This window comes from Schistocerca gregaria, chromosome 9 (genome assembly GCF_023897955.1).
Source record: "Schistocerca gregaria isolate iqSchGreg1 chromosome 9, iqSchGreg1.2, whole genome shotgun sequence".
NCBI classification, from domain to species: Eukaryota; Metazoa; Arthropoda; class Insecta; order Orthoptera; family Acrididae; genus Schistocerca; species Schistocerca gregaria.
This window is the reverse complement of record NC_064928.1, coordinates 85,483,059-85,509,403: the sequence shown is the minus strand read 5'-3', so window position 1 is coordinate 85,509,403 and position 26,345 is coordinate 85,483,059. Positions and strand designations below refer to the sequence as shown.

General features: G+C 45.4%; 1 protein-coding gene across 1 annotated transcript in view; it reads left to right on the top strand.

Moving 5' to 3' along the window:
* Positions 1–202: 202 nt before the first annotated feature.
* The window catches only part of LOC126291593 (neuroglobin-like), an 804,393-nt gene continuing 778,250 nt past the window's right edge, over positions 203–26,345 (top strand). The window contains exon 1 of the mRNA XM_049985129.1: positions 203–573. The gene's annotated coding sequence lies outside the window, so the exon portion shown is untranslated. The remainder of the gene's footprint in view (positions 574–26,345) is intronic.

Below are 26,345 nucleotides of genomic sequence, written 5' to 3'. Positions count from 1 at the left end.
CAGGGTTTGCTAAGGAGGGGCAGCGTGTGACGTACCGACGTGCTCTGCTGGGCCAGGCGCGCTAGGTGTTTGGCGCCTGCGCAGTAGCTCCGGCTAATCTAGCGTCGTTGCGACTGGGCGGGAGGGGGGGGTGGGGGGTGTTGGACTAGGGGAGGGGGGAGGGTGCAGCTGCGCGCCGGGGCTCGCTGAGCCATCGCTGCTCAGTCGGCGCTGGGACGCCTCCGCGGGAAGTCGAGGACTCGCGAGAGGTCGTGCGGGGTCTGCAGTCGGGACTGATGTGATGAGAACCGCGGCTCTACTGTAGCCGGACTGCACGAGCAGGCCGTTGCATTCTGCGAGGGCGACCTCCGCTCGGTTCGTACCGCGTTGACTCGCCGTAGATAGGTTCGGGACGTGTTCACTGTGGCAATTGGTACGTTACGGGGTACCAGTGTTGTACCACCGAGTTCGAAGAGGACTGATTTCTTTTTTTCTCCTCAGTGTGTCGGACCTGGGTAAACTTACCTTTGCAGGTGTGCTACGCTGGCGAGGTGCTGTGGACAGTTGTTGCGATCCCTGAAAGCGACGGTCAAGGTAGGCTCCGCAACAAAGCGAATCAATGTTTGTCTTCCAGGAAGGCGACCTGCAAAACCAACTTTGCATTTTCCTACAGTGCTCTACATTATTTCGTAAGGCACACGCGTGGCCACTAACGACAGTAGAAGAAGACACAATATCGCCTACTTTACCTGCTCTATATAACTTTTTCATTCTCTCTGTACTGGTCTCGTTTCGGACTTGCATCCCTTTTCGACAGTCATCGTATTCGAAAACTGATAACTTGTGGTTCGGTTCTGAAGATATTCCACGAAGAGGTTGCAGCGTTCTGAAGGTCCCATTTCTGTATGGTACGTATTTCGCAAGACGCTGTAGAGACGTTCGGAATGCCAACAGGGAAGTCGCTAAGCTACAGGGTCCAGTGTTATCACATCCTGCTGGAGCACAAGTATGGATTCTTTTTTTTTTAATTATTATTAGTGTGTCGGTCCCTGATGATCATCCTCGACGACTAGCAAGTTTGCGATTCTCGTAAACTTCCCCAGCAAGGAACCACGGACAACAGTGGTAATTGTTGGTACATACGTGTCGTCACTTGTCTGGTGAGTGGCAAAGGTAGGCCTTCAATGCAGCTGAGCATCGTTAAGCTTTCTGTTTGTTAGTTACGTGTTCCAGAGATCATCTGAATGATAGTTGTACCGAAATGATGTAGTGGTAACAGCAATGAAAATATTCATTTTTGGTGCTACTCAATGTCACCAAACTTGAAAACATCTCTCCACTTTCTGATGTATTCGAAGATTCGATCTTGGAAAGAAGGAGTGGAGTTGTCCAGGGGACGTGGTTCTTAGGTTGAATGAAATTGCTTTGGTACTTGTCTCACATTTTATACATTTTATGGTACTGGGCAAACGATAAAGAAGTTTTATTGCTGCGTATTGAGCTCGTTCTCGAGACACTGACAATGAGTAGTAATGGTCATTTACACCTCTAGTGTTATATCAGTAGTTACAGATATCAGTGTTCTTCTCAATCTCCGATGGATTGCTTAAGACGAATTTCGTTAGCGAATTTATGTATTGTGATGGTGCAGTTAAAATACTCGATTCCTTGAAGAGATACTTACAAAGCGTCTGTGAGTGACCACATATTAATCTCAGTGCTCACTCCTATGGAAACAGTACTTTCTACGTGATGAGTTACCGCAGAAAATTGTACTACAAGACATTGTTCAGTAGAAATATACAAAATATGTCAGCAGGTTGATTCGTTTGTTTCCAAGACTATTCATTATATGAAGAACAAAAGTAGCTGAACTTGTTTGAGAAACTCACTAATGTTCTGCTTCGAGATCAAGTTTTCATCAAAATTTGGAGCATTCTATCCTATACGTGCTACATCAATTGTTGGTCTGACTCTATTTATTGTACAGAACTGAATATAGTCATAAAGTTGTTTCTCAAAATTTTAGAATAATTCATTTTTCAGAAGACCACTTAGTAATTCTTTGAAGGACAACATTAACAATCTCTTTTTTGTTGATTTCTCTCTGATGGAATTTGTTACAACATTTGTATCGTCTTTGCACAATTCTGAGTGTTGAACGTTAAATGGAAGGTCATTCACATTTATCTGAACAGGAATGGGCCCAAAATCGAATCCTGCTGGACACCCTTTGTGATTTCTCCAAAGTCACTATAATTTTCAACATTGTGTGAGTTATGCAGCGCAACTGTTTGCATTCCATTTTCGCACACTTGTTTATGTAACCACTAGGCGTTTCGGCAGTTCACTCCATAATCTTCAGGTGGATAATTATGTAGCAACATTCTTGTCATGAACGCACAGTACTTTTCGAAACATTTCATGCTCAGTCTGTTGAAGTAAAGTACAATCAAAAATATGCTGGATAGTGGTAATGTTGTATGTGCTCTAAACTGTACATCGTGTGTTACAGTGTGGCTTGATACATCTACGTACGTACTCTATGAACAATTGTGCATGGAACAATAACGTACCTAGCGGGGAACATGCGAAGAATGTCTGCTTAAATTCCTCTCTGCGTGCCGCTATTTGATCTAGCGTAGTCTTGTCTTCATGGCGCATTACAAAGATGTGGCAAACGCTCTAGTACCAACTGTGTAAGTACGTAATACTCCACTTGAATATCATGGATTGAACCGTCGAAATGCGTCGCGGTACAATACACAAGTGTCTGACGCAGAAGACTGTTTTATTAATGCTTAATCATTAGTTGCATTCCTCATAGTGCCGTCCTTTGTGGGCGAAAGAATTGCTTGAATCAATGCGGTTGCTACTCCGTTGATAATTCCACTTGCCTGGCAGCGGTCAAGGTAGGTATTGCAAAGGAGCGAATCAATGTTTAGGTCTCGGGAAAGCGACATGCTTGTGCAACCGCCCTGTAATGTACCCCAGGTACTGTTCTACACCTACTATACACAGAATGCCACCATTCTTCGTCTGTAAATATTTTGCAAAGTGCGCTATCACTGAGCCACATTTGCTTCAAAATATTAATAACCAGGAGGACCCACAAAAATCTTGCAACATCAAATAAGGATAGAACTGGATATTTAACAATTCATTCATAGTTTACAATAAAAATAGAAAGCAGCTGACTCGTTGACTGTGTCTACGTAATATGCCTCTATCTGCTTGAGCTCTAGAAAACGGCCGTCCGACGTGGCCGAGCGGTTCTAGGCGCTACACTCTGGAACCGCGCGACCGCTACGGTCGCAGGTTCGATTCCTGCCTCGGGCATGGATGTGCGTAATGTGCTTAGGTTAGTTAGGTTTAAGTTGTTCAAATTCTAGGGGGACTGATGACCTCTGATGTTAAGTCCCATAGTGCTCAGAGCCATTTGAACCAGTAACATGACGTTTTGAGTAGAGCTTCAAATCATCAGTCCATAGAGGAATACCGGTGTTTTTTTTTAGTACCCAACCACGTATTCCTTTTCGAGAAGAGCAGCAAATGGTGGAAAGATTAAGTTTTCTTTCATTTGCCTATTTGATTTAATATTTTGATTCTATATACGAGGGTTGCAACTTTAATAGTGTCAACTATTTATTTACGGCTCGTGCAAAATAGATACGTGCGCCAAAGCTTTACCGATCTTCAAAGTAATCACCAGCATCGTGTATAACCCAATGCTAGCAATGTGGAAGTCGTGGGATACTCCTAGCAGTGCCACTTGTGTAGACAGTTCGATTGGCGCGGTCTATTGCCCGACGAATTTGTAGCAGTTCTGAAGAAAATGCCGGGAAGTGTTTCCTTCAGTTTACAAATCGAGGTGAACTCGCGAGGGCTTAAGTCAGGGGAGTGCAGTATGTGGTATAGCACTTAGCAGCCCCATCACTCAAACAAATCAGTAACAGCTTGCACTGTACGTGCTGGAGCGTTGTCCTGTAAAATGATGATCAGGTCCTGCTGATAGCGCCATCACCTCTCTCTCTCTCTCTCTCTCTCTCTCTCTCTCTCTCTCTCTCTCTCTCTATGCTGTTCATTTTTGGAATACAACCTACGGCGAGCTTAGAGACAGAAGTTTCTGCAGGACCTGACCATCATTTTTCAGGACAATGCTCAAGCAGGTACAGTGCAGGCTGTTACTGATTTGTTTGAGTGATGGGGCTGCTAAGTGCTATACCACCTACTGCACTCCCCTGACTTAAGCCCTCGCGAGTTCACCTCGATTTGTAAACTGAAGGAAACACTTCCCGGCAGTTGCTTCAGAACTGCTACAAATTCGTCGGGCAAAAGACCGCGCCGCCTGAATTGTCAACACAACTGGCACTGCTAAGAGTATCCTACGACTTCCACATTGCTGGCATTGGGTTATACACGATGCTGGTGACTACTTTGAAGATCGGTAAAACTTTGGCGCACGTATCTGTTTTGTACGAGCTGTAAATAAATAGTTGCCACTATTAAAGTTACAACCCTCGTATCTCGAAGCTGAAGAGGTCAAATTTTTTCAGTCTTGGTTCGATTCCTACGTTTAGTACAGGAAATAGTAGGAATAAAAAACCGAAAACCGGTTATTTCAGGAACTCACTCAGGTTAAACCAGAGTTCAGAAAGAATCCGTTACAACCGAAAATCGGCTGTTTCAACGATAACCACCAGCCTTACATTCCAGTATCGCAGAAGCGGTGCGTTAACGCTTTCGGTTATCCTAGCTGGTTTTGACAGTCATCAGCTTTGAAAAAATGTAAAACATTTTGCATGTAGGACAATAGGACAAAAACCGTTGTGTGGTCATCCTTGTAAAAATGTTTCAAATGGCTCTGAGTACTATGAGACTTAACTTCTGAAGTCATCAGTCCCCTAGAACTTAGAACTATTTAAACCTAATCAACCTAAGGACATCACACACACCCATGCCCGAGGCAGGATTCGAACCTGCGACCGCAGCGGTCCCGCGGTTTCAGACTGTAGCACCTAGAATCGCTCGGCCACTCCAGCCGCCGATCATCCATGTAGTCGTAATTACTTTTTTTTGGGGGGGGGGGGGAGAAGTGAGGGAAGAAGGGGGGGTGAGAATTACAGCGGAGTTGTCATATGTTGTCGACTAGTCAGAAAAACGGACTGAACGTTGCCTGCAACGCAAATCGATGCTGCAGGTAGCAACGGAGACAGGAGTCCCGTAATCACATACCTGACACGTTTTCGGGGAGATCGGCAGAATGCTTCGAAAATATAGTTTCCATTGTGTGTAGATCCATCCAACTACACCGAAAGATGTACCGTGTCGTGTGGAATTTGAACTAGAGCAATAAAAACCGGCTGTGTGAACCACATACCTTGAGAATGAAGTGTGCCGTACGTTGGACAGATTGTGAAAACTGGTTAACAGACACGTAGAGGACACTAGTGTAGTAGCGTTCTGCTCAAGTAGGCAACTCGGTCAGCTGTCTGAGAAATACACTACTGGCCATTAAAATTGCTACACCGCGAAGATGACATACTACAGACGCGAAATTTAACCGACAGGAAGAAGATGCTGTGATATGCAAATGATAAGCTTTTCAGTGCATTCACACAAGGCTGGCGCCGGTGGCGACACCTACAACGTGCTGACACGAGGAAAGTTTCCAACAGATTTCTCATACACAAACAGCAGTTGACCGGCGTTGCCTGGTGAAACGTTGTTGTGATGCGGCTCGGAGAGGTGGTTGTTCTGGGTACCGAATTCTCAGGATCTATGCACCCAAATTGCGTGAAAATGTAATCACATGTCAGTTCTAGTATAATATATTTGTCCAATGAATACCCGTTTATCATCTGCATTTCTTCTTGGTGTAGCAATTTCAATGCCCAGTAGTGTAGTATTGTCAGAATCAGTCACTGAGATTAATTCTAGATATTTTTAATATTTTTATGCAAAGTGTGACAAGCCTATTAAAGTATATAAAGACAAGTCGGGACATCTAATTTTATTAGATATGGTAACCTTACTAAAAATTCTAAGTATATTGAAGTACATTACCATTTTGTGGATGAATGTTATGTGAATAAAATTATAGACATTTGTAAAGTAGATTTTACCAAAATGTCTTTTGAACATTTATTGGAAATTTTAAAGTAAATCAGACAAGTATTTTTCAAGATGTTTGGTAACAATGACTTGTTCTTATATAGCAGTACAGACTGTCTTCTACTTTTTGCTATCCATTACGATCAAATTGACATTTATCGTAGATGATCATTTTTCAATATTAGCAACTGCATAGTAATACCACTAATGGACACGTGACAATGACATTCCACTATTCAGGGCACCTTGAATGGTACTTCAACCCCGACGGAGGATGTGAGTAAGCTTGTCTTCGAATGTGAATTCGTTCGCGTTCGCTACGAATCGTTCGGGTGTAAAGTGGCTTTAACGGAATCAGCAACGTAACCAATGTTCTCCGCTCAGAGAAAACGACATAATCTCTGCTATACGAAAGTTCCGCGACTTCGTAACCTCTCCTTTAGGTAATTCGACAACTAAATAGGAAGGTAGCAAACGGCTTATTAGTACGACAGTTCTCTCCTAAAGAGGCAGTGTAAGTCGTCGAAAGCTTGAGTTAACAAGCAAATTTCACACAGCAAGAAATCCGTGAAGTACACTATACTACTGGCCATTAAAATTGCCACACCAAGAAGACAAATATATTATACTAGAACTGACATTTGATTACATTTTCACACAATTTAGGTGCATAGATCCTCGGAAATCAGTACCCAGAACAACCACCTCTGGCCGTCATAACAGCCTTGATACGCCTGGGCATTAAGTCAAACAGAGCTTGGATGGCGTGTCCAGGCACAGCTGCCCATGCAGCTTCAACACGATACCGCAGTTGACCAAGAGCAGTGACTGGCGTATTGTGACAAGCCAGTTGCTCGGCCACCATTGACCAGACGTTTTCAATTCGTGAGAGATCTGGAGAATGGGCTGGCTAGGGCAGCAGTCGAACATTTTCTGTATCCAGAAAGGCCCGTACAAGACTTGCAACATGGGGTCGTGCATTATCCTGCTGAAATGTAGGGTTTCGCAGGGATCGAATGAAGGGTAGAGCCACGGGTCGTAACACATCTGAAATGTCCACTGTTCAAAGTGCCGTCAAAGCGGGGTGACCGAGACGTGTAACCAATAGCACCCCATACCATCACGCCGGGTGATACGGCACTATGTCGATGACGAATACACGCTTCCAATGTGCGTTCACCGCGATATCTCGAAACACGGATGTGACCAGCATGATGCTGTAAACAGAACCTGGATTCAGCTGAAAAAATGACGCTTTTCCATTCGTGCACCCTGGTTCGTCGTTGAGCACACGATCGCACGCGTCAAGGGTAACCGCAGCCATTGTCTCCGAGCTGATAGTCCATGCTGCTGCAAACGTCGTCGAACTGTTCGTACAAATGGTTGTTGTCTTGCAAACGTCCCTATCTGCTGACTCAGGGATCGAGACGTGGCTGCGGAAACGTGATCGTACACGAGGCATCACAACAACGTTTCACCAGGCAACGCCGGTCATCTGCTGTTTGTGTGTGAGAAATCGGTTGGAAACTTTCTTCATGTCAGCACGTTGTAGGTGCCAGCCTCGCGTGAATGCTCTGAAAAGCTAATAATCTGCATATCACAGCATCTTCTTCCTGTCGGTTAAATTTCGAAGTCTATAGCACGTCATCTTCGTATTGTAGCAAATTTAATGGCCTGTAGTGTACATATCAAAAGTAGAAGATTTTGTAACATTTCTTGTTTCTTATAATTCCAAAATATCTCATTTCCAAATAATCTAATTAGATGGCCTGATCTGCACATACGATCTACAGAATCACCTGCCGGAATCTAAGAAATCAAAATTGTCAGCCCTTTCATATGTTAACTTCGAACTTTTGTTTGACATAAATATTTTAGCACTCGCAAGTAATACGTGAAGTGACAGTTTTGAAATCCACTCAAATGGTTTACACTGTAACTTATATTTGGCCGTGTTCCTGAGCTCCTACCAAATTACTGTACTTTCATCTTGTACTACTTCTAGTTTCAAATATACTTCCATTAGAGTGCTGTGCAACTTTGAAAGTTCAATCTGACATTTCTTAGCAAGAAATCTGTTCGCTGTCGTTGGTTTATATGTGTGAACAATCGTATACAGTAAACGAACTTGGACCATGAACGCCGCTTTACTGCTTTTTGGCTCTAATAATCAGCACACAGGACGCAACCACAGTCTATGGCAAAAAAAAGTGCAAATGTGTGTGAAATCTTATGGGACTTAACTGCTAAGGTCATCAGTCCCTGAGATTACACACTACTTAACCTAAATTATCCTAGGGACAAAGACACACACGCATGCCCGAGGGAGGACTCGAACCTCTGCTGGGACCAGCCGCACAGTCCTTGACTATGGAAAACAGTCACGAAATTCTGTACGGACAAAAAATGCAAACTTTTGAGTTACTAACCACATTCCAGCTGCTTGACGCATCAGCCTCGCCTCATCTGTCAAAAATTTTGACAGCTGGAACAATGCTAGCGCTCCAAGCGACTGGTGTATAGAAGAAGAATGAAATGGTCTTTGTTTCTTTCTTTCTTTCTGGGGGCCTTTGTACCGCGTCACGCGGGGTTGGCCGTGTTACTATTGATTTGGCAGTGTTAGTCGCGGAGGGTGGCCGGATGACCTTCCTTGCAGCCACCCCGAATCCCCTGGGACGGAATTAGTGTACCCCAGCTGTCTGCGTCCTGTTTAAGCCATGGAATAGTGCTAACGTTTTTCAAATGTCTGCGAGCCGTGTAACTGAAGCGGAACGTGGGTACCAGCCCGGTTTTCACCTAGCGGGATGTGGAAAACCGCCTAAAAACCATATCAAGGCTGGCCGGCACACCGGCCCTCGTCGTCAACCCGCTGGGGCATTCGATCCGGGGTCGGCACGCCTACCGAGTCCAGGAAGCAGCGCGTTAGCACTCTTGGCTACCCTGGCTGGTCAAATGAGAATGGAATGGTACAAACGGAGAATTTGCTACTTTTTTTTAGTCATTCTGTATACTAAAAGGAAAATAAAGTAATATCGAGTCTCCGGTTAATGTCAATATATAATAATGAAGTGATGATGATGATGAGTCCCATACTCCGTTTACCGAGCGTAGGGGAGCGACGCGGGAGACCCGCGCCGCCATACTAGGCAAGGTCCTAGTGGAGGTGGTTTGCCATTGCCTTCCTCCGACCGTAATGGGGATGATTGATGATGATGATGAAGACGACACAAACACCCAGTCATCACGAGGCAGGTGAAAAATCCCTGACCCCGCCGGGAATCGAACCCGGGACCCCGTGCTCGGGAAGCGAGAACGCTACCGCGAGACCACGAGCTGCGGACAAATAATGAAGTATCAGTGCAATTTTGTATACACAGTCCACAGTAACTCAGTCGTAATAGGATCACCGAAAATCATTTAAGACGGGAAATGATTTGTCACCTCATGTGTTTAAATTTAAAAGGCATCGAGTGCGAATATATCCGCGTCCTGATGTTTTGCGTCGGTTGTACTTCATTTCACAAGTTTCTTTGCGGATTTCAAACTCATTTTAATACATTCAAACCAAGCATACTGTTTACGATTTTTGACATATTTTTATTGTTGCTACGATTTATAATGGCTCAGTTAACTCCGAAATACGACCTCACTTGCGTTCTGAAAGCATTTTTACAAAAAAAAAAAAAAAAAAAAAAAAGTTCAAATGGCTCTGGGCACTATGGGACTTAATTAACATCTTTGGTCATCAGTCCCCTAGAACTTAGAACTACTTAAACTAACCTAAGGACATCACACAACACCCAGCCATCACGAGGCAGAGAAAATCCGTGACCCCGCCGGGAATCGAACCCGGCAACGCAGGCGTGGGAAGTGAGAACGCTACCGCACGACCACGAGCTGCAGACGTATTTTTACACCATTGCAGTGTATGCAATACATAATCGTTACGCAGTGTGTTGTATACGCCAGCCGCTTGGCAGTGCTGCAGTAGCGATTGCAAAAATTGCGGGTATTTCGCGACTGTTAGACATAGACTGTGATACAAAACCACATAGTTAGACCCTCGACGCTAAAGCTGTGATATTTTGCGAGGCAAACGCACTGGTTTTGACGGAGTAAGAAAAAGGCGTAAGAAAGACACAGTTTAGGTGACCCAGTTTCTCTGTAAAAGCAAAATGCGTGGAGGAAGTGCACATAACACTGAACTACAGCGTCAGCTGCCCTTAGCATTAGATCAAAACTTTACACTTACGTCGTTCGACGATTTTCGCTGGCTTCTCATCATAATCGAGGAAGGAATTTAAGAGCAGAATACTAACAACCGACGGCCAACACAACCTGAAGAAAGGCTAGCTTTTACACTCTTTTTATTAGCAACCGGAGAGTGACAGTTCCGCATGTCAGTAGCTACTGTATGTCAGATAGTTTCTGGATGTCTGCAGTGACATATACGAAGCACTTCAGGGATTTTGTTAAACAGGGTACACGGAAGGTAATGACAGTAAAATATGATAAATGAAACGTGAAATATTAGTACGACTTGTCACTTGGGTGAACTACTTCAATTGTTATACTGTTGAATAGCGTAATAGTACCTCAATTACTGTTGAATAGCGTAATAGTACCTCAATTATTATACTGTTGAATAGAGTAATAGTAAGTTCATTGAAAAAATCTCCTATACAGGCAGTCCCGGGACGAACTGTCAACATTTTCCGATTTGACGAGGATTATTCGAAGCAAAAAACTGTAGTACACATGGGATCTAAAATGTCAACCTTAAGATCGACGAGCGTTTTCTCGCCTTCGCTACTGTGAAACACGTATTTTCCACCGAACAAGTTCTCATGGCTCTTAAGATATACATTTTAGAGCCCATGTTTACTGTATAATTTTCTCTTTTATTGGTCCATACTACCTCCCCTCGAAATACGGGAAGCAAAGAACTTGTAGTAGAAGAGATTTGTTTGGCGATATCGATGATGAAGTCGTGCCCGCAACTCTTAAGGTATGTAAAAAACTGGCAGAAGTGAAGCTGTGAGGACGGGGCGTGAGTCGTGCTTGGGTGGCTCAGATGGTAGAGCACTTGCCCGCGAAAGGCAAAGGTCCCGAGTTCGAGTCTCGGTCCGGCACACGGTTTTAATCTTCCAGGAAGTTTTATATTAGCTCACACTCCGCTGCAGAGTGAATATCTCACTCTGGCATTCTTAAGGTATGTAGTTTGGAGTCCGTGTTTACATGACTCTTTTACTTCCAATGATAGTGTCTGATCCCTCAATATGGCCCCTACACTAAGCAATCAAAAGTATCCCAACACCCCCCAAAACATATATTTTTCATATCAGGTGCATTGTGGTGCCACCTACTGCCAGGTACTCCATGTCAGCAGCCTCAGTAGTCATTCGTGAGAGAGCAGAAGGGGGTGCTCCCCGGAGCTCACAGACTTAGAACGTGTCAGGTGATTTGGTATCACTTGTGTCATACACCTGTACGCCAGATTTCCACATTCCTAAATATTCATAGTTCCACTGTTTCCGATATGATGATGAAGTGGAAATGTGAAGGGACACGAACAGCACAAAAGCGCACAGGCCGACCTCGTCTGTTGACTGACAGACCGCCGACAGTTGAAGAGGGTCATATTGTGTAATAGGCAGACATCTATCCAGACCGTCACACAGGAATTACAAACTGTATCAGGGTCCACTGCAAGTACTATGGTAGTTAGGCGGGAGGTGAGAAAACTTGGTATTCATGGTCGAGCGACCATTCATAAACCACACATCACGCCGGTAAAGAGCAAACGACGCCTCGCTTGGTGTGTGGAGCGTAAACATTGGACGATTCAACAGAGGAAAAACGTTGTGTGGAGTGAGAAATGACGGTACACAATGTGGCGATCCGATGGCAGGCTGTGGGTATGGCGAATGCCCGGCTAACGTCATCTGCCAGCGTGTGTAATGCCAACAGTAAAATTCGGAGGCGGTCGTGTTATGGTGTGGTCGTTTTCCATGGTGGGGGCTTGCACCCTTTGTTGTTTTGTGTGGCACTATCGCAACACAGGAGTACATTGATGTTTTAAGCACCTTCTTGCTTCCCACTGTTGAAGAGCAATTCGGGGTTGGCGCCTGCGTCTTTCAACACGATCGGGAACCTGTTCATAATGCAGACCTTGTGGCGTAGTGGTTACACGACAGTAACATCCCTGTAATGGAATGGCCTGCGCAGAGTCGTGAAACCTAAAGAATACGTTTGGGATGTTTTGGAACGCCGACTTCGTGCCTGGTCCCACCGGCCGACGTCTATACCTCTGCTCAGTGCAGCACTCGGTGAATAATTCGCTGGCATTCCCCAAGAAACCTTCCAGCACCTGATTGAACGTATTCCTGCGAGAGTGGAAGCTGTCATCAAGGATAAGGGTAGGCCAACACGACGTTGAATTCCAGCACTACCGATGGCGGGCGCCACGAACTTGTAAGTCACATTCAGGCAGGTGTTCGCATACTTTTGATCACCTCGCGTATGCTGCTGTCCTCTACCGTCACTTCTGCAACCTAAGATATTTGTGCGCCAAATCCGCACGATTCCTCCTAGATGCAGGTCGGTGACAACGCTCTCCCGGCCGCACACCATTATTCACCTCGAATTATGTCCATTTATACTCTACCCTAACACCATCTTCTCTATACATCAGTGTTGACACCACACGTGATGGCAAGAATGATCTCGAGGGGTTTGCAAAGCCTCTGGCCACAGCCCATAGCGTGACTCATCACTCTAAAAGTCTGCCTGCTTGGTTGGGTGGCAGTGTGCTTGGTTCCCATGCACTGGGCCCAGGTTCGATTTCCGGCCCGTCTGGAGATTTTCTCCACTCGGGGACTGGATGTCATGTTGTCCCCATCATCATTTCATCCTCATCTTTGACCGCACGTCGCCCAATGTGGCGCCGACAAATAAGGTTTGCACTTGGCGGCCGAACACGAATGGGTCCTCTCGGCCAACAATGCCACCCTAAATCATTCGTTTGCAGTCAACCAATGCCCACTGGCATTGCTCTTCGGACCCTCTCCAGAGTCCCTCGGCGTTAGCCTATGAAGAGCTGCTCGACCACTGTACCGCATTCTCTTCAACTCCCTAGCCCGCATCTCGTGGTCGTGCGGTAGCGTTCTCGCTTCCCGCGCCCGGGTTCCCGGGTTCGATTCCCGGCGGGGTCAGGAATTTTCTCTGCCTCGTGATGGCTGGGTGTTGTGTGACGTCCTTAGGTTAGTTAGGTTTAAGTAGTTCTAAGTTCTAGGGGACTGATCACCTAAGATGTTAACTCCCATAGTGCTCAGAGCCATTTGAACCATTTGATTCGTGCCGGGGATCGGTACGCCTTCTCGTTCGGTGAAGCAGCGCGTTACACCACGAGGCTAGCCGGGCGGGCTGCGTTTACCAGTAATCGTTATACTGCCGAGTGGAACAAGAAATGAGGGAAGACATTGCGGTACTCTCCACCACACGCAGCAAGGTGGCTTGCGGAGTATAGATGTAAATATTGCAAGGTGACCGCTGAAGTGATTTGTAAACAGTATTTCACAGCGTGCTCTGAATCAATACGAACGCATCGCCTGTGAGCGGCTCTGCGTGGCTCACACGCGCATTCAGTACTGCTTTGTGCTGTCATTCGTTAACGCTGCAACACAAGTTCGTTACGCGTATACAGCGTACCTGGTCATTGTGTATTTTTCACCTCTCGACAATGAGCTAGTTAGCATTTCTTATAACGAGCTGAAAAAAAGCAAACAAACAAGCCGCTGAAGCGAAATATATGCTGTGGGGCAACTTACGAGCCGTTTAAAACTGAATGCCACTACGGGAGTTGAGTTCCGGTCATCTGGCGTAAGTGCTTTCGCCAGCTGAGCCATCTGAGCGCGTTTCTCGATTTAGGCCTTCAGTTTAGTTTAAATGGTTCTGAGCACTATGCGACTTAACTTCTGTGGTCATCAGTCGCCTAGAACGTAGAACTAATTAAACCTAACGACATCACATACATCCAAGCCCGAGGCAGGATTCGAACCTGCGACCATAGCGGTCGCTCGGTTCCAGACTGTAGCGCCTAGAACCGCACGGCTACTGCGGCCGGCCCTTCAATTTGCCTGTAGAGCTCTCCTACCGCTGAGATACTGGATACATATCAGTTACTGTATGGAGAGACGAACCACCCACCTCCAGAGGCGTGTGCGAAGGGGTGAAAAAACAGTGTAGCCCACGACTAATGAGTACTCATAATTCATTCATCTAGTATTTGAGAATGAGATCACTTAGAGACTTGCATCAAATTTTGCACATAATTCCAAACCTTCAGTAAACTTTTTCTCGCTGAAGGTCCTCCACCCCTTTTAAAATGATAAAAGGAAAATACTTTACGCCTTAACACATATTCGCTTTTCATGTACTAAAACTGCCATGTCAGGCACGACGTTACAGTTTACTACTTATTTCTGTCCCTAGATAACAGAACGCAGCATGTCATTCTCAATGGACAGAAGTCTTCGAAAGTAAGAGTGATTTCAGGTGTGCCGCAGGTGAGTGTCGTAGGACCGTTGCTATTCACAGTATACATAAATGACCCTGTGGATAACATCGGAAGTTCTCTGAGGCTTTTTGCAGATGATGCTGTGGTGTATCGAGAGGTTGCAACAATGAAAAATTGTACTGAAATGCAGGAGGATCTGCAGCGAATTAGCGCATGGTGCAGGGAATGGCAACTGAATCTCAATGTAGACAAGTGTAATGTGCTGCGAATACATAGAAAGAAAGATCCTTTGTCATTTAGCTGCAATATAGCAGGTCAGCAACTGGAAGCAGTCAATTCCATAAATTGTCCGGGAGTAGGTATTAGGAGTGATTTAAAATGAAATGAACATATAAAGTTGGTCGTCGGTAAAGCAGATGCCACATTGAGATTCACTGGAAGAATCCTACGGAGATGCAATGCGAAAACAAAGGAAGTAGGTTACAGTACACTTGTTCGCCCACTGCTTGAGTATTGCTCACTAGTGTGGGATCCGTACCAGATACGGTTGATAGAAGAGATAGAGTAGATCCAACGGAGAGCAGAGCGCTTCGTTACAGGATCATTTAGTAGTAATCGCGAAAGCGTTACGGAGATGATGGATAAACTCCAGTGGAAGACTCTGCAGGAGAGACGCTCAGTAGCTCGGCACGGGCTTTTGTTGAAGTTTCAAAAACATACCTTCGAGAAGTTAAGCAATATTCTGCTCCCTCCTACGTATATCTCGCGAAGACACCATGAGGCTAAAATCAGAGAGATTAGAGCCCACACAGAGGTATACCGACTATCTTTCTTTCGACGAACAATAGGAGACTGGAACAGAAGGGAGAACTGATAGAGGTACTCAGGGTACCCTCCGCCACACACCGTCAGGTGGCTTGCAGAGTATGGATGTAGATGTAGATTCGCGACACGCTTTGGAGCCACTCTTGACATACGCCCCTGCCTCTACATGCAAAATTAATTCTATGTACAACATATAGTTCGAGGTATATGACGTCATAAACAGTGAGATGCGTAGGAACTGCGGCGTTGTGCGTGATGTATAACTTTATACCCCCCCCCCCCCCCCTCCTTCCTAATTTCAACTTTCTAGTTTACTTAGCTTTTCGTGTAGAGTTGGCTCCATGCAGTTCTTCTTGTCTACGGGTCTCATTCTTTAAGCTGTAATTCTCTCATTTTAGGTCTTCACGGTTGAACTGATCCAAATAAATCTGAAGATTGTTGTTGCAGAATTTTTGTTGTTACGTTAATATATTTTGTCACATTTTACTGTATGATACAGCCTTTTGAATTTTCACATTAACAAAGCCGAAATTACACTGTTCACCCGAAATACAAAAATACGTCCCATCACATCAGCGGGCGGCCGGAGTGCGTGGCGTTCTAGGCGCTACAGTCTGGAACCGCACGACCGCTACGGTCAAAGGTTCGAATCCTGCCTCGGGTATGGATGTGTGTGATGTCCTTAGGTTAGTTAGGTTTAAGTAGTTCTAAGTTCTAGGGGAATGATGACCTCAGCAGTTAAGTGCCATAGTGCTCAGAGCCATTTGAATCATCACATCAAAGGGATGCTTACTACTACTTCACTCTGCGGTAATAACCATATTCCAAAGGGTTTGCAATTTTTCTTAAGAATTTCTATTAATTTCGATTACTGTTTCATAAATAAATCCAGAAACAAACGGAGACAACAGTACTTGATCGCATATTTAATAACAAAAATTTTAAATATTCCTAATAATTTGTAATTTGAAATGTTTCTAAAAAAATAAATTCAACTGTACATTCAAAGCTGGTACTTACCGACTGTAACATCGAAAATAAAGTAATTCCTTTTCATAAATTTTAGCTTTAAATATAACATATTATTATTATCATTTTTGTTGGTGTTTTGCCCTTAAAGATGGTTCAAATGGCTCTGAGCACTATGGGACTCAACATCTTAGGTCATAAGTCCCCCAGAACTTAGAACTACTTAAACCTAACTAAGCTAAGGAAATCACACACACCCATGCCCGAGGCAGGATTCGAACCTGCGACCGTAGCAGTCGCACGGTTCCGGACTGCACTCTTCCTATCTGCCCAAACTTCACTCTTTCGCTCGCTGTGTTTGTGTTTCTGGTCTCTGTCCATGCTTCTTGTCGGCTTCGTGTCTTCAGCTTCATCTTGGTTGCCTTTTGGAGTTGCCTATATTACTTTCCTCTTCCGTCTGTGGTCTTGTTTACCTAGTTAGGCCCATATTACGCCTGTTCGTTTGTCACAGTTCAAATGGTTCAAATGGCTCTGAGCACTATGGGACTTATCATCTATGGTCATCAGTCCCCTAGAACTTAGAACTACTTAAACCTAACTAACCTAAGGACAGTACACAACACCCAGTCATCACGAGACAGAGAAAATCCCTGACCCCGCCGGGAATCGAACCCGTTGTCACAGTGCTTTTCTTGATGATGTTTCTGAATTTTATTCTGTCGTTTGTTGTGTCTGGTGTTATGTTGAGTTGGTTGGGGTCGTTTTTTACCTCTGCCACTCATTTGTTGTTTCTAGGGCTTACCCCGCTAAAGATCTGTTTGGTCAGTCTGTGTGATGACATTCTGTATAGGTGTCCATAGAATTGTAGCCTGCGTTTTCTAATCTTTTCTGTGATTGTCTCAGTATGTCTGTATAGTTCCCCCTGTAGATTTCTTGATCCCTATTCCATTGTTGTTATTTGCGCCAAATATTTTTTCCTAAGTATGTTCCGTTCTACTTTCTCTAGTTGTCTGATATTTGTATGCCATAGCATTAGTGTGGTCCCTGCTGCATACAGTGCTTCGGGGAGCACCACCGTGTCGTAGTGGCGTAATTAGGCTTTTTACGAGATAGACTTCTTGTTGTAATGATTACACACTACTTTGTATACCATGTCCTGTTTAGTTGTTATTTCTTCGTTTGAGTCTCTGTTATGTCCGCTCATTTGTAATTTGTAGTGTTTCACCGAGTTATTTGAAGTTTGCCGTTTTGTAAATCGTGCCGTACTTTGAGCTCAGGGATGACAGTTTCTTTGTGCTGATAAACTGTTCCTTTTCGTAAGTGATCTGAAGTCCAGTTTTGCAAGCGATTTCGTGTAGTTTTTCAATAGCTTCTTTTGTTTCGTGTATACCTTTCGTGACAATCGCCAGGTTATCCCCTATTGTGATATTTCCCATTCTTTTATTACCGTATCTGACACTAGATTGGAAAGGTGAGGTGAGAGGCCATTGCCTTGTCGGACACCTGTGTGAATTTCAAAAGGATCTGATAGTTCCCCACAGAACTTTACTTTGGAGGTCATGCTGGTCAAGGTTTGCCCTATCCGTGTATTGTTGTCTACTTTGTATTCAGCTACAATTTTGAAGCGAGTTTTCCTGTCGATAACATATTGTGTATAAATTATATGTAAGTTTTCAGAGATAATATTGCCTTTCCAAAATTCGAAAAGTAATACTGGTATCGACAACTGCTATTGAGGAAAAGAAATGCTAGATGAGGATGTCCCGTTACAACCTGATGAGACAAAAGTCATGAGATACCGTTATGGTATATAGTTGGCGGAAGCGCCGGGTACGGCGACACTTTCTCTGCAACCCACCCATCAGCCGGCCGTTGTGGCCTAGTGGTTCTAGGCGCTTCAGTATGCAATCGCGCTACTGCTACAGTCGCAGGTTCGAATCCTGCCTCGGGCATGGATGTGTGTGATGTCCTTAGGTTAGTTAGGTTTAAGTAGCTCTAAGTCTAGGGGACGGATGACCTGAGACGTTAAGTCCCATAGTGCTTAGAGCCATTTAAACCATATGAACCATTTGAAACCACGCATCATTTTGCACCTTAATGCGCGGGTGCATACGGCGCAAGCTGTGGCTGCTCTTTTCAGTCGCTGGGTCAGTAAAGTACTGTACCATCAATCATACTTCCCGGATTTAAGTCCTTGTGACTTTGATTTGATTTCGAAGGTGAGGGAATCATTTCGTGGTATTCGCTACAGAATTGTACCAGAGATTCGACAGGCGGTAGAACGCTCCATTCGCACCATTAACAGAACAGGCTAAGCTAACGGTACACTACGCCTTGCACATCGCTGGCAAGTGGTTCTACACAACGCTCGTGACTACTTTGAAGGACAGTAACAGGTGCAAACATGTATCGGTTGTGAATAAATAGATGCCACTATTTATGTTCCAAACCTTGTAGATGTAGATCCATAATGTATAGCTACACTCCTGGAAATGGAAAAAAGAACACATTGACACCGGTGTGTCAGACCCACCATACTTGCTCCGGACACTTCGAGATGGCTATACAAGCAATGATCACACACACGGCACTGCGGACACACCAGGAACCGCGGTGTTGGCCGTCGAAAGAGCTAGCTGCGCTGCATTTGTGCACCGCCGCCGTCAGTGTCAGCCAGTTTGCCGTGGCATACGGAGTTCCATCGCAGTCTTTAACACTGGTAGCATGCCGCGACAGCATGGACGTGAACCGTATGTGCAGTTGACGGACTTTGAGCGAGGGCGTATAGTGGGCATGCGGGAGGCCGGGTGGACGTACCGCCGAATTACTCAACACGTGGGGCGTGAGGTCTCCACAGTACATCGATGTTGTCGCCAGTGGTCGGCGGAAGGTGCACGTGCCCGTCGACCTGGGACCGGACCGCAGCGACGCACGGATGCACGCCAAGACCGTAGGATCGTACGCAGTGCCGTAGGGGACCGCACCGCCACTTCCAGCAAATTAGGAACACTGTTGCTCCTGGGGTATCGGCGAGGACCATTCGCAACCGTCTCTATGAAGCTGGGCTACGGTCCCGCACACCGTTAGACCGTCTTCCGCTCACGCCCCAACATCGTGCAGCCCGCCTCCAGTGGTGTCGCGACAGGCGTGAATGGAGGGACGAATGGAGACGTGTCGTCTTCAGCGATGAGAGTCGCTTCTGCCTTAGTGCCAATGATGGTCGTATGCGTGTTTGGCGCCGTGCAGGTGAGCGCCACAATCAGGACTGCATACGACCGAGGCACACACGGCCAACACCCGGCATCATGGCGTGGGGAGCGATCTCCTACACTGGCCGTACACCTCTGGTGATCGTCGAGGGGACACTGAATAGTGCACGGTACAACCAAACCGTCATCGAACCCATCGTTCTACCATTCCTAGACCGGCAAGGGAACTTGCTGTTCCAACAGGACAATGCACGTCCGCATGTATCCCGTGCCACCCAACGTGCTCTAGAAGGTGTAAGTCAACTACCCTGGCCAGCAAGATCTCCGGATCTGTCCCCCATTGAGCATGTTTGGGACTGGATGAAGCGTCGTCTCACGCGGTCTGCACGTCCATCACGAACGCTGGTCCATCTGAGGCGCCAGGTGGAAATGGCATGGCAAGCCGTTCCACAGGACTACATCCAGCATCTCTACGATCGTCTCCATGGGAGAATAGCAGCCTGCATTGCTGCGAAAGGTGGATACACACTGTACTAGTGCCGACATTGTGCATGCTCTGTTGCCAGTGTCTATGTGCCTGTGGTTCTGTCAGTGTGATCATGTGATGTATCTGATCCCAGGAATGTGTCAATAAAGTTTCCCCTTCCTGGGACAATGAATTCAAGGTGTTCTTATTTCAATTTCCAGGAGTGTACTATGTGCACTATACAATATTTGAGAACGAGTAAACATAGTAACTTGCAACTAAATTTACACATAATTTCAAACTTCTACAAAGCTTTTTATGGCTGACACCTCCCAAAAAAGATAAAAAAATGACGTTTATCGGTTACTAAAATCTTTTCCATTAAGTTAAAGGAAAATAAAATATTATAAAAGAGTTTTCTTCTCCACAGTAAAATGTTCCAGATAGTTTCTTCCAGTTTCACAGAAATCAGATCTGATTCCCCGATAAACTCAACTGCTGGCTACTACGCCTCAAACAAGAATGTCCCAGTGCTTCACGACTGACTGACAACAACGTTACCATAGATACAACAAAACTAAATGAAGAATCTTATTCACTACTCCTGCCATGTGCCAGCCATCTTTGTCCCCATACAATAAAGGTGAGATATTTACAATACCAGAGAACAGAAGAGAACGTTACTAGGTAATACTTTCAAATTCTGAAGGTGGCAGGGTAAAATACAGTGAGCGAAAGGCAATTTTCAATTTGTACAGAAACCAGATGGCAGTTCTTATTAAAATCAATGTCAGAGCCACACCTCTCGTGATGTTCCGCTACTGCCGATTTTGCACTTTGATTTAGCCGCATGTGCCGTTCGTGTTCCTTAATGCGTTCTTTAACAGTTCTTTCCGTGGGACGTGTACAGACTAAATAAACAGACATTTATAGAAGAAAGGTCTGAGAAGCGGTTGAAATTTCTAAGAATGCATCTGATTTCAATAGAGAGGACGGCTATAGGCTTCCGAAATCGTGGCTCCCCGCCATCAAGGAAGTAAATACGCGGCCGCGGTGTAAACAACGCGCTGCAAGTCACCTCGGCGGACAATAATATTTTGGGTAAAGATTCCCCCTCTCTTGCTCTGTCCGTTTCGAGTCTAGCCACTGCTGACGAGCGACCAATAGCGGTAGCAGGCATTCCAACCAATAACCCTTCTCCAGTGTGGAATAGTGCCTTTCTATCCAATGACGATGACCGCCAATGGTATCCATAGGAGATGACCTACCAACGCCCTGTCTTCTGCATTAGCCTATGATTATGGCCCATCTATGGTAGCCATATGAATTTTAACCAACACTATCGCTACTCCAGCACGAACGCCAGAAAATTCCCCCCTTTATAAGTGGACGCGACACTCTTCTCTGACAGTGCTCAGGCAGTACTGGACGCCAAAAGATCTTGAGGAAGATCCCAGCAGAGGGGTCGAAACGTCGTACAAAAAATGGTTCGAATGGGTGTGAGCACTATAGGACTTAACTGCTGAGGTCATCAGTCCCCTACAACTTAGAACTACTTAAACCTAACTAAGGACATCACATTCATCCATGCCCAAGGCAGGATTCGAATCTGCGACCGTAGCGGTCGAGCGATTCCAAACTGTAGCGCTTAGAACCGCTCGGCCTCTATGGCCGGCAAAACGTCGCACATTTTAGAAGAAACGTGTTGTGGCCTAAATAGCCCAGAAGATTTTAACTTCAGCAGTAATGCTTGCTGGCTCATGCAACGACTCCCTTGAGGGCCCTGTTGTCTGCTACAGGCGACCCTCCAGGAAGCTGTGTGTGTTTCCCGTGACAGGTCTGCGTTATTTTCTTGTGAGACCTATTCGGATTCCCCGCACGATACCTGCGCTGACCAATCAGGAGTCCTATTTGATGACTGACGTCACAGCCTACACAGGACGGAAAATGTTAGCTACATTTGGTATGCAACCTATGAAGTAACATGCACCAAACCCAGATTTCTAGCAACCTCTACTATTCACTGCAAACTTTCCCAAATTCTCTCGATAAAATATTGCAGTAAATACGTCCATTAACGGAATGATAGTCCGTCCCCGGTAGCTGAGTAGTCAGTGCGAGAGAATGTCAATCCTAAGAGCCCGGGTTCGATACCCGGCTGGGTCGGAGATTTTCTCCACTCAGAGGCTGGATGTTCTGTCGTCCTAATCATCATCATTTCATCCCCATCGACGCGCAAGTCGCCGAAGTGGCGTCAAATCGAATGTCTTGCACCAGGCGAACGGTCTACTCGACGGGAGGCCCTAGTCACACGACATTCACATTCAACATAATGATAGGCAGTTCATCATGAAGCTAAACGATGCGCGAGAGTAATTTTTTTTACCGAACAGTATTTTTACAGTGGTTTGAGAAGTACTGCAGTTCAGCCGGCTCACGCGACCTGTCGTTTACGGTGCCAAGCCTAGTTTCCGCACCTAATCATACACTGTGTAAGAGGTTTAGCGCGCTAGGCGGCTGCCACCCCCACCTGCTTGTCGGCAGCCATGCGCGCCATCTAGCAAACTTGCGCAGAACCTTACTCCATGTGAGACGTGCTTAAGGGACTTACCCGGAACCAGTAAAGAGTTGCAGGTTGCCTATCTAATAGCTTCCAGGAGCAGCGCAAATTTGACAATGTAATATTTCACGTGATTATTAATCGAATTTATATCTTTGAACTAGTTTCTCAATTTACTCTTTAAGAGGTATAGTCTTATGTTAAAAATTTAACACAATAAGAGACACTATCTGATCAAAAGTATCTGGACACCTGGCTGAAAATGACTTATATGTTCCTGGCGCTCTCCATCGATAATGCTGGAATTCAGTACGGTGTTGGCCCACCCTCAGCCTTGATGACAGCTTCCACTCTCGGGGGCATACTTTCAATCAGGCGCTGGAAGGTTTCTTGGGGGATGGGAGCTTCTTCTTCAAGGAGTGCTGCACTGAGGAGAGGTATCGACGTCGGTCGGTGAGGCTTCACACGAAGGCGGCGTTCCGAAACATCCTAAATGTGTCCAATAGGATTCAGGACAGAACTCTGTGCAGTCCAATCCATTAGGGATGTTACTGTCGTGTAACCACTCCGCCACAGGCCGTGCATTACGTACAGGTGCTCGATCGTGTTGGAAGATGCAATCACCATCTCCGAAATGCTCTTCAACAGTGGGGAGCAAGAAGGTACTTACAACTTCAATGTAGGCCTGCGCTGTCACAGTACCACTCAAAAGAAGAAGGGTTACAAGTCCCCGCCATGAAAAACACGACCACACCACAACACCACCGCCTCCGAATGTTACTGTTGGCACTACACAAGCTGGCAGATGACGTTCACCGGGCAATCGCCATACCCACACCCTGCCATGGGATCGCCACGTTGTGTATCATGATTCGTCAGTCCACTCACCGTTTTCCACTGTTCAGTCGTCCAATGTTCCTTACACCAAGCGAGGCGTCGTTTGGAATTTACCGGCGTGATGTGTGGCTTATGAGGAGCCACTCGACCATGAAATAAAATTTTTCTCACCTCCCGCCTAGCTGTCATAATACTTGCAGTGGACCCTGATGCAGTCTGGAATTCCTGTGTGATGGTCTGGATATATGTCTGCCTATTACACATTACGACCCGCTTCAACTGTCGTCGGTCTCTGTCAGTCAACAGACGAGGTCGGTGTCTACGCTTTTGTGCTGTACGTGTCCCTTCACGTTTCGCCGGCCGGGGTGGCCGAGCGGTTCTAGGCGCTACAGTGTGGAACCGTGTGACCGCTACGGACGCAGGCTCGAATCCTGCCACGGGCATGTATGTGTGTGATGTCCTTAGGTTAGTTAGGTTTAAGTAGTTCTAAGTTCTCGGGGACAGATGACCTCAGCAGTTCCATTGTGCTGGAAGCCATTTGACCCTTCACGTTTCCACTTCACTATCACATCGGAAACAGTGGACCTGGGGATGTTTAGGAGTGTGGAAATCTCGGGTACAGACGTATGAAACAAGTGACACCCAATCATCTGATCACGTTGGAGTTCCATGAGTTTCACGGAGCGCCCCATTCTGCTCTATCACGATGTATAATGACTACTGAGGTCGCTGATATGGAGTACCTGGCAGTAGATTGCACCCCAATGCACCTAATATGAAAAACGTATGTTTTTGGGGGTGTCCGGATACTTTTGATCACGTAGTGTACGTATTACGGTTAGATACTGTGTATTTGTCTTGAGTCCCGTTCCTGACCACGCAAAAGTACCCAGACGTTACTCATCTAGTATTCGAGAATGACAGCAGTTAGCAACTTACAACAAACTTTACATATAATTTCAAACATATACGAAACCTTGTAGCCGGCCGCGGTGGTCTCGCGGTTCTAGGCGCTCAGTCCGGAACCGCGCGACTGCTACGGTCGCAGGTTCGAATCCTGCCTCGGGCATGGATGTGTGTGGTGTCCTTAGGTTAGTTAGGTTTAATTAGTTCTAAGTTCTAGGCGACTGATGACCACAGATGTTAAAGTCGCATAGTGCTCAGAGCCATTTTTGAAACCTTGTACTGCTGAAACCCACTCCACAGAATGATGAAAGGAAAAATTTTGATCGCTTACTGTGTTTTCGCTGTTCATGCAGTAAGACTTCTGCGTCAGAAATGACTTGTTAACTTATTACTTTTTTCTACTGTCTCTATTCGCAACACAGTTTGCAGACAGTACCTACATATATAACTGAATGTACCTGAAAAATTATATCATTTTAAATCGCATGAATTGTTAATTTACCAAGTGAGGTGGCGCAGTGGTTAGCACCCTGGACTCGCATTCGTGAGGACGACGGTTCAATCCCGCGTTCGTCCATCCTGATTTAGGTTTTCCGTGATTTCCCTAAATCGCTCCAGGCAAATGCTGGGATGGGTCCTTTGAAAGGGCACGGCCGACTTTCTTCCCTAACCTTCCCTAATCCGATGCGACCAATGACCTCATTGTCTGGTCTCCTCCCCCAAACAACCCAACCCCAACACAACTTGTTAATGTATAATTTTTTACTACTACCTCTACTCTCAACAAAGTTTGCTCACAGTAGGTACACATATAACTGAATGTACCTGAAAAATTATACGATTTTAAGACACGTAGTTAAGTAGATATGAAGTCATAGCTATTTACATGCGCGAAAAATTAGCTTCTGCTTAAATAGTGCACAGTAAAACTTCAACATCAGGCATGATATTTGTATATATTACTTCTTTACTACTAATTCTATTCGCAACATACTTTTCAGGCAGTACCTACATGTATCACTGAACGCAACCGCAAAATTATAGGCGACACACAGTTCAGTGGCTATGACGTCATAAGTGTAAACATGCATGAAAAAGTTACTTTTGCTTAAAACGGAACGCAAATTTCCCAGTATATATTCAGGCAGAGTTTTGTACTGAGAGCATTTAGCGACATCCAACAAACATTAAACATATCACCCTTTTTTTATAAACTTCTTCTCGCTTATAAGATTAACGTCGAATATTAACACGGAAACTCATTTGTTAAGTAAGATGTTTTATACACCGGGGATCGATTCTTTAAAGAATCGCTGGTTTACTGGTATTGATCGATTGCTTGGCGCCAGGTAAAAGAAAATGATGAAAAAAGAATCGCGGATGACCTCAGAGACCAGTAAATCTCGAACCGAAGTAAACATCTTGTTTGCGACTGGGAATCTTCGGAACTTAATTCGGCGGAAGTTTCTTCGGAGTACGATGGAAAGAGATAGGTCCAACCTTCGATCTCAGAGTACTTCCCGGCGATAGGACGGAAAATCGAAGAGCTTGCTCGACAAACAAACTTGCTACTGCGGAACGTCCGTCCCTGCCATTAACCCTGACACGAGTAATGCGGGTTGCAAACACGCAGTGAGTAGACGCTTCAACTTTCAAATTTTCCCGTTTCGTTTTTTAGTCATCCCCTGCCCTACTTTGTCCCAAACTTTTAATCTTTACGTACTTAACCAATCCACCATCCATTATCTGTTCCACATATTCATCTTCAGTCATGTAGCTAAAATCTGAGATTGTCATTTTTTTTGTGCTCTCAAAACGGATACGAATATACTCAGAGAAAGCCACAGTTTGTACCACGAAATAGTAACAGAAGAACCTCAACCCGCAAAATACAGTAGATAGAAGGAAAGTGTTGTATGAATGTACAAGGGCTATTCGTTTGTTATAGTGTGATCGGTTGCG